Raw genomic sequence first — 13,782 nt, forward strand, 5'->3', positions numbered from 1 at the left:
GTGGCTGCCGCCTCCTGCCACCACCGACCGCCGTGTCGGGTGGCGGTGTGCCTTGTTTGGATTGTGACTCGTTTGGAATGTTTGGACAAAGGGACTAAAACCCTAATGGGCCTAATAAACCCTAATGGGCCCAATAAAGCCCTAATGGACCTAAAAGCCCAAACATGTAACTTAAGGGCCTAATGAACCCTAATTGATCAAAAGACCTAGCTATTGGGCCTATTGGGCTAAGATGGGGTTGGAAACCCTAATTAGGGTTTAGAAAAACCTAATATTGGATTTATGGGCTTGGACTTATCGAGACCTACATTTGGGCAATTAGAATGCAATTGTGTATTAATCCCAATCACACAATATGATATATTTAGAAAAGTGATGGACTTAATGGATTAAGTCCTTAATGGGTTAAGTGAGAAACACTTAACCCTAATCGTTATTTTATATAAAACCCTAATTTCACTTGGGTTTATTGTTGGGCCTTTCTATTGGGCCTTGATGATTAGGTTATTAATGGGCCATCCAAGATCAAGAAAATGGACTAGAATAATTAATGGGCTTTGAGGTAAGGCCCATATGACGAGTTGGGCCCAATTTAGAAAATCGGGCCATAGTTTGAGCCTTTATGATTATGTGATATTGGGCCATTAGAATGTTGAATGTTGGACTGGACTAAATGGTTGGGCCTTATGGTAAGACCTTATAAAGCTTTGGGCCTAATTTTGAAAATTGGGCCATGTGTTGGGCGTTGACCCATAGTTGACTTTTGGGCCTTGGATTAGGCCTTCGACTTGGATCAAGCTAAGATTGGGGTAAAGTAGTCTTTTACCCCAAGCATGGACTTATGGTAATGTATTGGAACCCAATTATTAACTGGGTGTTGTTTCGATGTTGACAGTTTGGGAACCTATCATCCAGCAGCTAGGGTTGGGTCGGCGGGACTTCAGCAGTGTGAGGTTAGTTACCTTCAAGTAGAAGTGGGTCTAAGGCACCAAGGCCGACCCACTAGTAGTTGATTATAGTTGAGATTATTGTCTTTGTGATAATTGCCTGGTTTGCTACCCTCAAATTCGGTTGTTAGGACCTATGGGTTGGTCGGGCACCCCATATATGCCTGACAATATGATTATGTTATGATATGTGTGGTAGTAGTTGTAGGTGGAGAAATAGTCCCCGAAGTTTGGTTGTTAGGACCGAAGGGTAGGTCAGCACCCCAGAATGGCTTGACACCGGTAGGTCGGCACCCCAGAATGGCCGGAGTGGGTAGGTCGGGCACCCCAGAATTGCTCGACAGTATGTATGTTATGTGATTGTATAGTATGTGGTACGATGTGGGAACTCACTAAACTCTGTGGTTACAGTTTTTAGTTTTGGTTTCAGGTACTTTGTTAATAAAGGAAAAGAGTCGGCTCGATCGCAACGTATCACACTATGGTTTTCCGCACATGAGATCTTTGGGATTACACTTTGATATTGCTTTATGATAACATATTTTGATTATTTCTACTTTGGTTTTGACATGACATGATATTATGGATGTTTTCTTATACTGTTGGTTTTATAATAACTTATTTAAAAATGAAATTATTGGCCTTGATTTTTGGAATGTTACAAGTCGGTATTAGAGCCTTGGTTTGAGGGATTCGGGCACACTCCCGGGTGTGTCTGAACTTAAACTAAGGACTTGGTATGAAAATTTTCAAAAGTAAAACCGTTTTATAAAAAGAAGTTTGAAAAAAATTTGAGAAAAGAACAGAACTTTGAAAAGAACAAAGTGTGTGATGCTTGCAATCAGTCGAGCTCAAGTAAGTTTTCCCCAAGATACTCATACATGTTATGTTATGTTATGATATGATTATAAGAACTGCATGCTAGCTTAGGTTTAAGGATCTAGGAAGATGCCTTATATGCCTACTGTATGTGCTTGATGAGTTGCATGATAGTACTGATCAGTCAGTGATAGGATAACCTTTCTAGGTTATGCCTGATTGTATGAGCCTTTGAGTTGCATGTATAGATTCCTGAGTAGAGGATATAATGGTTTGATTGGACTATGATGGTTAGATTTTCCATTGTCTGAATGCTGCTTGCTTTGTGCTTTGTGGGACTCTTCGTAATGTTAGCCAGTTATATTCATGAGGTAGCTAGTTAACATTACTGGGAATCTTTCAACAGCTGAGGACAGGGTGAGTTCGGGAACCTAGGAAAGCCTAGGATATGTTTCAGTGGGTTAGTAGTGAGGTTTAGTGAGACTGTATGTATCAGTTTGAGGAAGTGACTTGGAGGATTCAAGAGGATTGATGAGGAAAGTATGGATAGGTGTGGACGGGAGTAATGGGCTCATACTACTGAAAGCACAGGATCCATACTTGAATCGGTGAGAGTCTAGGAGAATCTGAGAAGTTCGGGGAGAAGTTTGTGACCCCGTTTGGGGGACAGAGGATGTTCCAGTTGTTGCAGCTTAGCCATTGGCAAATAAGCTAGTGAGCGTGACAGGGTGTCAGACTCTGAAGGATATGATTTCCAAGAGTTTGCAGATGCGATCAATTTGGAGCACCCTAGGAAGAGAGGGTCGTGCCAGGTGCATATAGTGGAGGGTCTCAGGGAGAGACCCATGATTTCGGATCATCAGGTAAAAGGCCAGCACGGCCGGAGTCAGTGCAACACGTAAGGGAAAGTGCACAAGGGAGTTTGCCGCTCCAAGGGTTTAGGCTACTACAGGTGTGGTAGGGTTGATCATGTCAGCTAGAGGTGATTAGGATTCCTCCAGATGTTGCGGGTATGTCATCTTTTATTGCTACTTGATGGTTGTTGGGAATACGTATCGCTTTGGAATGGTGAGTGAGTTTGGATAAGTCAGATCTTGGGTCCGTTTTCTGCCAAGTGTCTGGGTTATCAATGATCACATATGCCATCTTGCATACCAAAAAGTCCTTGATGTACCCACATAGGGACGCATCTTGCTGAGTGGGTTCCGCGTGTACCGTTACATCCCGGATCTTTGTCAGGATCTGTGCAGGAGTATTATTTAGAGGATACTCAGTCTGGGTTAGAGCGATGGTTCTCTAGTGAAGTCAGTGTTCAGTGGTTCTATCATGGTTCAGGTATGGTCGACAATTGTCTATGGGTGAACCTTGGAGTTCAAGGCACTACCGTTGCTAGGCGATGACTGGTAGCATGAAAATGGTAGTGTTAGTTGTAGGCATTCAATGCATGGGTGTTCGGTTATTGAATGTTCAAGAGAATTGCATTTTTTGCATAGGTTGTGTTCAGTTAGAGTTCAGTGATACTGCAAGAATGAAAGTGGGAACAAGGTTATTATAGACATGGATTGGTTGAGCCCCAATGGGGCAGTGATCGATTGCACGCAGCAGTTGGTCCGGGTCAGGACCAAGTGGGGGAGAGTTGGCGATTCAGGGCGATAGGCCAAAACGTGGACCAACTTTATGTTCAACAGTGAGAGTTAGGCGCAATCTCCAGAAGGGTACGCAGGGTATGTCGCCTATGTCTTGGATACCCGAGAGGTGGGTAAGGCGACGATGATTGACGTACCGGTGATACAAGAGTACGCGGATGTATTCCTATAGGAGCTTCCTAGGATACCTCCGGAGGGACAGGTAGAGTTCAGGATCGACCTAGTCCCTGGTGCGGCTCTGATAGCCAAGGCACCGTCTCGATTGGCTCCTCATGAGATGCAAGAGTTGTCTACACAGCTGCAGGAGCTGTCAGACAAGGGATTCATCAGACCGAACAGTTCACCCTGGGGAGCCCCAATTCTATTTGTGAACAAGAAGGACGGGTCGCATCGGATGTGTATAGATTATCGGGAGCTGAATAAGGTAACGGTGAAGAACCGTTACCCACTCCCAAGGATTGATGATCTCTTTGACCAACTATAGGGAGCGTCTTGGTTCTCCAAGATTGATTTGTGTTCAAGTTATCATCAGATGAGGGTCAGAGAGGAGGATATGTAGAAGACTGATTTTCGGATACGATATGGTCACCATGAGTTCGTGGTGATGCCTTTCGGGATCACCAATGCTCCTGCCACATTCATGGATCTAATGAACCGCGTGTACAGACCGATGTTGGATCGGTCCGTGACAGTTTTTATTGATGACATCTTGGTTTTTTCCAAGATGTAGGAGTAGCATGAGGAGCCCTTGCGAGAGGTGTTGGATACTCTGAGGAGGGAGAGCTTGTATGCCAAGTTCTCCAAGTGTGAGTTCTGGTTGCGCGAGGTGAAGTTTCTTGGGCACCTTGTCAACCAGAACGGGATTTCGGTCGACCCGGCCAAAATGGAGGCCATGATGAGGTGGGAGGTTCCGAGGTCTCCATCTGAGATTCGGAGCTTCCTGAGACTGGCAGGATGTTATTGGAGATTCATTCAAGACTTCTCCAAGATAGTCGTGCCCTTGACCCAGCTAAAAAGGAAAGTCGAGATCTTTCGTTGGGGGCCTGAGCAGCAGGCAGCTTTCGAGACTCTCAGACAGTGGTTGTGCGAGGCACCGATTCTCACCCTTCCATAGGGTGAAGATGATTTCGTTGTTTACTGTGACGCTTCGATCATGGGCATGGGTGTGGTACTGATGCAGTGGGGTCACGTGATAGTACGTTTTGGGAACCAGGATAGAGTTACGGTTAGGACTCAAGTTCAATGGTGTGTTAGGTTAAGTGTGTGTTCGACCGGTATGGAAAGTGTTGTAAGACTACGGGTGTAGCCGTAGCATTCACTAGCAGCCAGATAGTGTTAGACTGTTGTAAGACTGCGGGGGTAGCCGTAGCATTCACTAGAGATCAGATAGTATGGAAAGTGTTGTAAGACTACAGGGGTAGCTGTAGCATTCACTAGCGATCAGATAGTATGGAAAGTGTTGTAAGTCTGCGGTAGTAGCCGTAACATTCACAAGGGTAGCAGATATTGATAGAGTGTTGTAAGTCTGCGGGTGTAGCCGTAACATTTACTAGGTTGGTAGATAGCATGAGTATGTTGCTACGACGCAGAAGGAACAATAGTACTCACCAGTTCGGGTGCAGTAGTGAGGATATGGAAATCCACAGACTGGATTTTGGATTTACCTAAATGGATTAGATCTGATTGGGCCAGTGATAAGACTGTAGAAGCGCCACTACAGTTATGGGATCAGGGAAGCAATGGACTGTATAATATTGCTTGTGGTATAAGGCTACCATTGGTCAGGTAGTAATCACTTCTAGTCTTGGATTTTGGTGATGTCGGGATTCGACGCATGGACCCAACCGTTTGGATCAGGATGTTGTTAGAACCAAAGTGGTAAGATAACTAATGGCAACCATTGATAGACAAGGATTTCGTTCAGAAGTCACATGGAGCGACTGTGTGTGGGTCTTTTGACTCCGCAATCGGGCCAGGTCTCGGTATTTTAGATGATTATCGAACGAATTGAGACCAGGCAAGTCTCACTAGATTTTTGAAAGCAGCCAGGTGGCAACATACTGCTTTAGGCATATTAGTGTTCGGGCACTTTCAGCGTTTGGGCGGTATTAGTATTTGTGTTTTGGGTTGCAAATACGGACGGAATAGCTGCTTGATTGGGAATTGACAAGTCACTCACAGCGGGATTAGCTAAGCCTTGGCCGAGTATAAGTGATCTGCAGGGATAATTTGGTCTGTGAACCTATTTTGCAGTGGGAACCTCGAGTTATCAGAAGTTGAGTAGCATGTTGTGGGATAAAAAGACTAGATTCAACGATAATGATTCAGTATGAGTGGTTAGTCAGGAATTTAGAACATCTCGAGACAGCAGATTTCAGACGGAGTAAATATGATCTTATTGCGAGGGTTCACTAGCGGATCTTAGGGGCATGTGAAGATTGGTCACGGCTATCCCGGGGAAGGCTAGGGTGTGCCCAGGATGGTGACCATGTTGCTTGAGTAGTTAGGCGTGTAAGGAATGGCAAGGAAGGATTTCGAGGATGAAATCTAATTTAAGTGGGGGAGAGTTGTAACACCTCGTTTATTTAATAAATAAATAGAGAAAATTAATGAATGAATTGTAGCCCTAAAATTTATTATTATATAGCAAGGTGTTGACTTCGAAGAGTTATCTGGCATAATTTAGAAGTTGGGGGTTAATAGTGTAAGTTCTGGACTGGCTTTGTAAATATTTGTGAAGACAAGGACTACTTGGTAAATTATGGGGACTTAATTTGAAGAGATTTTGGAAGCTAAGGGTTGAATGGTATCTTGTGGACTTCATTTGAAAATAAATTGTAGTGGAGGGTTTGTTTAGTAACTGTTGGATTAATTATGAAAGGAATTTAAGGGAATAGGGGCTAAAGGGTAAATGTTGGACTTGAGTTGAAGAAGATTTTATGGGGAAGGACCAATCCTGCCATCATGGGATGAAGTTTGGATTGGTGCAGGGTATATAGCAATAACATCACCGACCCCTAAACCCTAACCCTAACCCTAACGACATGAGCAGCCGCCACCCTTATACCTCCCATCCCCTTTCAGCCGTCGGAGCCAACCCCTCTATGTCGGAAGAAAGCAAGGCCGTCAGGAGGCTGCTGTGGATCGTCGTTGCCGTTCGTCGGGAAGTTACGACTGCCACTCTTATCTCTTCTATTTCTGGCACTACAACATCCAGCCGCCACTGTTTCATTTCCATCCGACCACCGTAACCACCACCATGGCAAGCGTTGTTGTGGCTGCCCCTTTGACGACGACGGACGAGGATCAAGCGCCTCCTTCTTCGCCGCTTCTGTCCACTACTGCTGCTACAACTCGCAACGCCGCCCCTTCCTCCATCTTTCTCTTGTTGCGTCTCCGGCCACTACCACCGTGTGTGGTTGGCTATGGGTGTATTGTTGGTGGGTAGTTGCGTTTGGATCTAGAGCAAGGGTTTGGGTGGAAGTTACCCTATTCTGCCGTCATGCCACCCTAATCTGCCACCACACGCCACCGTGAAAGGTTGTTGTGTGTGTGTTATGGTGTTAGTGTTCGTGTGTTGTGATGGTATAAGGCTGCAAGAGCATCTTTTGGCCGGAGATCTGAAGAAGACCCCATCGCCACTACCGTGAGGTGGTGGCTGCCACGATTTGTCGCCGCCGGCCACCACAAGGTGGTTATGTGTGTGTGTGTGTGTGTATTTAGCATTAGTGCGTGAGTGTATTTTGGAGATCTGTATTATAGAGTATTACAAAAATGGACTAATAGAAAGAAAGTCAAAACCACCACCGTGAGGTGGTGGCTGCCGCCTCCTGCCACCACCGACCGTCGTGTCGAGTGGCGGTGTGCCTTGTTTGGATTGTGACTCGTTTGGAATGTTTGGACAAAGGGACTAAAACCCTAATGGGCCTAATTAACCCTAATGGGCCCAATAAAGCCCTAATGGACCTAAAAGCCCAAACATGTAACTTAGGGGCCTGATGAACCCTAATTGATCAAAAGACCTAGCTATTGGGCCTATTGGGCTAAGATGGGGTTGGAAACCCTAATTAGAGTTTAGAAAAACCTAATATTGGATTTATGGGCTTGGACTTATCGAGACCTACATTTGGGCCATTAGAATGCAATTGTGTATTAATCCCAATCACACAATATGATATATTTAGAAAAGTGATGGACTTAATGGATTAAGTCCTTAATGGGTTAAGTGAGAAACACTTAACCCTAATTGTCATTTTATATAAAACCCTAATTTCACTTGGGTTTATTGTTGGGCCTTTCTATTGGGCCTTGATGATTGGGTTATTAATGGGCCATCCAAGATCAAGAAAATGGACTAGAATAATTAATGGGCTTTGAGGTAAGGCCCATATGAGGAGTTGGGCCCAATTTAGAAAATTGGGCCATAGTTTGAGCCTTTATGATTATGTGATATTGGGCCATTAGAATGTTGAATGTTGGACTGGACTAAATGGTTGGGCCTTATGGTAAGACCTTATAAAGGTTTGGGCCCAATTTGGCAAATTAGGCCATGTGTTGGGCTTTGACCCATAGTTGACTTTTGGGCCTTAGATTGGGCCTTAGGCTTGGATCAAGCTAAGATTGGGGTAAAGTAGTCTTTTACCCCAAGCATGGACTTATGGTTATGTATTGGAACCCAATTATAAATTAGGTGTTGTTTTGATGTTGACAGTTTGGGAACCTGTCATCCAACAGCTGGGGTTGGGTCTGCGGGACTTCAACAGTGTGAGGTGAGTTACCTTCCAGTAGAAGTGGGTCTAAGGCACCAAGGCCGGCCCACTAGTAGTTGATTATAGTTGATATGATTGTCTTTGTGATAATTTTCTGGTTTGCTACTACCTGGTATGTTTATGTGTTAGCATGTTATGTTATATGTGATAGTAGTAGTAGGAGGGGAATAGCCCCCAAGTTCGGTTGTGAGGACCGAAGGTTAGGTCCGGCACCCCAAATATGCCTTACAATATGATTATGTTATGATATGTGTGGTAGTAGTAGTAGGGGGTGAAATAGTCCCCAGAGTTCGGTTTCTAGGATCGAAGGGTAGGTCAGCACCCTAGAATGGCTTTACACGGGTAGGTCAGCACCCCAGAATGGCTTCACACGGGTAGGTCGGCACCCTGGAATGGCCGTACCGGGTAGGTCGGGCACCCCAGAATTGCCCGACAGTATATATACTATGTGATTGTATGGTATGTGGTATGATGGGGGAACTCTTTAAGCTTCGTGCTTATGGTTTTTAGTTTTGGTTTCAGGTACTTTGTTTTCAAAGGAAAAGAGCTGGCTCAATCGCAGCGCATCACACTATGGTTTTCCGCACATGAGATCTTTGGGATTACACTCTGATATTGTGTTATGATAACATGTTTTGATTATTTCTACTTTGGTTTTGACATGACATGATATTATGGATGTTTTCTTATACTTTTGGTTTTATAATAACTTATTTAAAAATGAAATTATTGGCCTTGAATTTTGGAACGTACACCAAGCCCATCAGTACATAGGTTCATGAAAGGTGTCAATCAATCACATGTCACCATACAACTACTTTTAGAGATTTCTCTCACCATCATAGCTTTCAGCCACCAAACGGTGCTTTCACTCATCAGTAGAGCTTTCGGCCACCAAATAGAGCTTTCACTAACCAGTAGATCTTTCATCCACCAAACAGTGCTTTCACTGATCAGTAGAGATTTCAGTCGCCGAATAGAGCTTTCAGCCACAATGTTATGCCAAAATGCTCTACCATAATGCTCTGTCAAAATGCTAAATGCTCAAGTCATATTTAACAATGTCCACCTTGACTTGAGTATCGTCTGGACTCCACCTTAAACCAAGAACTTCCTCTCCCTTCCTAACATCCATCCTTGAAGGGACCTAACTCTTGTAAACATCAACCGAGTCCAATCAAAGCTTGAACTTCTCTTGAGAAACAACTTTGTCAACATATGATAGTTGGGTTCACCTTAGTATCAATCTTGAGTATAGAGAACTTGTATGTTTTTAGAATGTCACGAATGTGCTTCATCTTCTCATGATACATAGGATTTTTTGCAAGATTGATGTGCAAAATTATACCTATCAACTTTTAAATTTATAAACCTAAGTAACTTAACTAATTTATGCACATATAGGTAGTGTACCTAGTTGGATTATAGAATAGTTTAGGTAAGTCAGGTGTCGAACACAGGGAACAAAATTTCAGTTTAGAAAGTAACTACTTTTAATTAAACTAAGAAAAAAAACCTGAAATGGGGTTTTAGTGTTTTACTAATTTTGCAAGTTCAATAACTTAAGTAAAACTACTACCAATTAAACAACTATTAAAACTATGCAAGCAAAGAAAACGATTTTTACTTCAAGTTTAAAGAGTACTTCCGTTTAGTTCCGAATTCCCCTTATCCTATGGTTGATTTCTTTTGGATGAATTATAAAGATTACCAACTCATTAAATTACTAGGTATCATGATCAAATACCTAGATGTACCAATTTATGTGTAACATCCTCATGTTGAGATAATTCCAATTTTAACCCTAAGTATGAAGATTATTTCATTTTAGCCCTCGTTTATGAGAAATGTTGCAAAATGGCCCATAGTGGTATTTTTGTAATTTTTGGGCGTGGGGCATTTACGTTGGGCGTACATAATGTACGCTGGGTGTATGTGGCAGGATCCCAAACCCTAATTTTTAGTGTTTTGACCATGTTTAAACATCTTTATGGCCTCCAAGTCTCTTCTCTCATCAGCCTCCATTACTCCATTCGACCTTAGCAAACCCTAGCTCCTTGTTTGGGCATTCTTGACCTTTGGTGTGCATTTTAGTAACCTTGAAGAAGAAGGAAGTAAGTAGAACCACCTTGGAAGCTTGAAGAAGCTTTGGACCAGGAATCCTCGTCTATCTAGCAAACCTCCAGGGGGTATAAAGTCCTGAACTTGGCTTGTATTTCTTTACATCTTGTTAGCTCTTGATTCTTGAAGCATTTTGTTCCCAAGTCTTGACCTTTATGAGTATGGCATACTATAGCCCATATAAGCTCTCCTTTTAGACGTTTTGAGATGTCTAGAAGCATAAAAATAAGACCTTGGCTCTTAATTAGGGTTTGTTGGTATTAAGCACTTTTAGTCATGCAAAGTCATAAAGTTGAAAACTTTATGACTTATAATCATATTTTAGGCTTAGATCAAGATTTGGACGTAAGGACTTGATGTATTAAGCTCTTAATTAGAAGTTGAGGTGACTAGGTGTGTACACTGGGCATACCAAATGGTACACTACACGTACGCGGTCAAAGCCTGACTTCTTGATCAAGCAGAGTACGCCCAACGTACTCGGTTGGGTTGACTCGGCTGGTTTGTTGACCTTGACCTTTTGACCAAGATTGACCTAAGGGTGTTTGGGTATTGTGGGTATTTTGGAATTATTAACTATGCTTAGGTCACCAGTTTCGTTTAGGTGATCGATAGAGTTGGTGTTGGAGTTGTACCCAGTGTTGTGTACTTTTTTGCTGCTCATCAGACTGAGAAGTAAGTTTTCCTTACTATATTCATGGGTCGAAGGTACCAATGCTGGCCCACTAGATTATGTATCTTGGTTATAGGATAATTGTCTCACCCCCAAACCAGAACATCGGAAACGTTCGGGGGTGGAGGACATCATGTTCAGTATCATAACAATGCACAATAGTAAAACAAGCAACAACATCATCCATTGCATTAACAATATAGTTAATACAAGTGTGTTCTGAATGTATTTTTGAGACACCATATATATATATATATATCAAAATAAAAAGACGAGTCTTGAAAGTGCTTCGTCTTCTCAAAACCTGGCCATCTGTACCTGTTTACTGGTGACCTGAGAATACAAGTTATTTTGAAAGAGTAAATCAGCATTTAAGCTGGTGAGTTCATAAGTATTTTTGTGTCAAATGTTTGCATTAGTTTGATGAAAATTTTTGTAAGTGTTTTGATGTAAATGTTTGTATACTTCCCAGAAATTCCTATATTTTCTACTAAAAGTAGTCTTCTACCAAGACTCCATTGTTTTGTATGTTTGTTTCTCTTTAGAAATGATGTAAGATGTATGTTTGTACTTGTAATAGTAAAAATGAATGTTATCCCATGTTTATCACTATCAGTACTAGAAAATAGTTTACATACCTTCTATGTGAGAATATCACTATATGAATGTAATGGGAAAATGAAAGTGTACAGTAAAGTTGTTTAAAATAACTACTGAAGCACTAACTACCTTAAAACCGATGTGTTTATTAAGGTTAAAATGTGATGTGGTTATAACCATGCTGATTGAATAGTGTTTAACACGACGACTTGCTAGCTTCGAAACTAATATGACATTTGTCACCCCTTGGCCTGCCGGCCAAACTGTAGCGAACAGTCGGGATGCGGGATTGTCAGTACCGTATAGATCTATACACACAATGCCCGCTCTCCCTCTAGGAGACTCTAGTTACAAAACGCGGCCTAAGAAATATATTGCTATGCCGTGAAGTAGTGGTTTCACATTAATGTTGTCTTGTTCTTGTAAAAGGATGTATGTTCTTTTCTGTTCTTGTTATAGTATATTCCTTTCTGTTCTAGTTATAGTCTGTTCCTTCCTAATGTAGTTATAGTATGTTTGAACTGACTCATGTAAGTTTCATTGTTCTAGAAATAGAAAGTAGTAATCCTCTAAACTATACATATTACAGTTTACTAGTATGATAGTTTAACTGTTACTAATATATAGAAAAGACTTAATTATTCACCAAGCAACTAAGTTAAGTATAATCCTTAAAAATGGGTTTAATATTCACATATATATTTAATAGGTATACTATGATTTAACCAACATTCGGACTAGCGATCCTACCCCAAGCCCACAACCAAACAAGGAATAGGTGTCAAGGTATCTAGCAATAGTCCTAAGTCCATTAAAGCATACTTATACGTAAATAGATAGAAGAATATGATTTTATAAAAAAGAAGTTTATAAAGCTTTAAAAGAGTTTTAACAAGTTTGAGTATAAGAAATCCTTTTGAATGTTTTTTTTTCACATGTAAAGATTAACACCATTTCATTGTGTTATACTTGTATTCCCCCCTAAAATCATTTGAAAGTATTTAAAAGCGTAGTTGTAGGGGTATGACTCACCTATAGTGAGTGATTCGAATGAAAGATCAATATAGGATGCTAAGTATGCCAAGTGAAATCTCGAGCACAAACGAATCCTATTAAGCATATAATGACACATATATGTATACAATTAGTGTATATAACAACTAACATGCTAAGGTAAACAACCTTAGGAACTAGGAAACACTTGAAATGAAGTGTTACAATCACATATGATTGATTGAAGAGAGTTCACGGCCACACTATGAAGTGTTCACGGCCAAGAACACATGATGTGTTCATGACCCAACCTTGGTTTATGAAGTGTTCACGGCTATGGATGAAGGGTTCACGACCATATCATGATCCTATGAAGGGTTCATAGCCATATCATGATCCTGTGAAGGGTTCACGGCCATATCATGATCCTATGAAGGGTTCACGGCCCAATGAAGGGTTCACGACCGTGAACTCTTGAAGAATCATGCCAAAGAAGTGTTTGTTTCATGGGGATTCAAGAGCTTCTAATGGAAAAAAAAGTAGATGAATGAGCTACTTACGATTTGGAAGCTTTCAGGGTGTTCACGGTCGAAGAACAAGTGTGTGTTCTTGATGGAAAGATGGTGATTTGAAGATCTTTAAGAAAAGTGATGAATTCACAGATGTTATAAAAAAGGCTTCATGTAAATAAGAAGAATAACTAGTAAAAAGGGGAGTATCTCTTACGTTTTTGAAGAGAAATAAAGGTTTCCCTTGGCGATACTTGAGAGAGTTTGAGTTCTTAGTTGGAAGATGTGAGAAACTTAAGAAAAATAAAGGAAATCTATATATGTAGTGAGGGGTTCACGGCCGTGAACCTAGTTTGTGGCCGTGAACATCCTTTGTTGATGTTCTTGGCTTGAATTCATTCCATAGATCCATTACTCACACTGCTTAGTATCAAATCCTAAGTGTACAAGGCTTAAAAACTCATAGAATAAACCTTAGCAAGGCTAAAAGGTAACAGAAACAAGTCTAACTTTTGATTGATTTGCTTGACTTACAAGATAGAAACTTACGGGTTGTCACAATAATGCTATGTTAGTATATGACTGATTAGCGGATCTGTATGATTATCTGTATTTGTTGGTTTTGTGTTTATGTTTACCTTTTACATATGTCGACGTATTGTGGTTGGGTTGAGGCAGGCTTGCTTTGTGCTGAAGGCTAAGACA

The sequence above is a fragment of the Lactuca serriola genome, chromosome 3, assembly GCF_051521515.1.
Source record: "Lactuca serriola cultivar US96UC23 chromosome 3, Lser_US96UC23_V15, whole genome shotgun sequence".
In the NCBI taxonomy this organism is placed as follows: domain Eukaryota; kingdom Viridiplantae; phylum Streptophyta; class Magnoliopsida; order Asterales; family Asteraceae; genus Lactuca; species Lactuca serriola.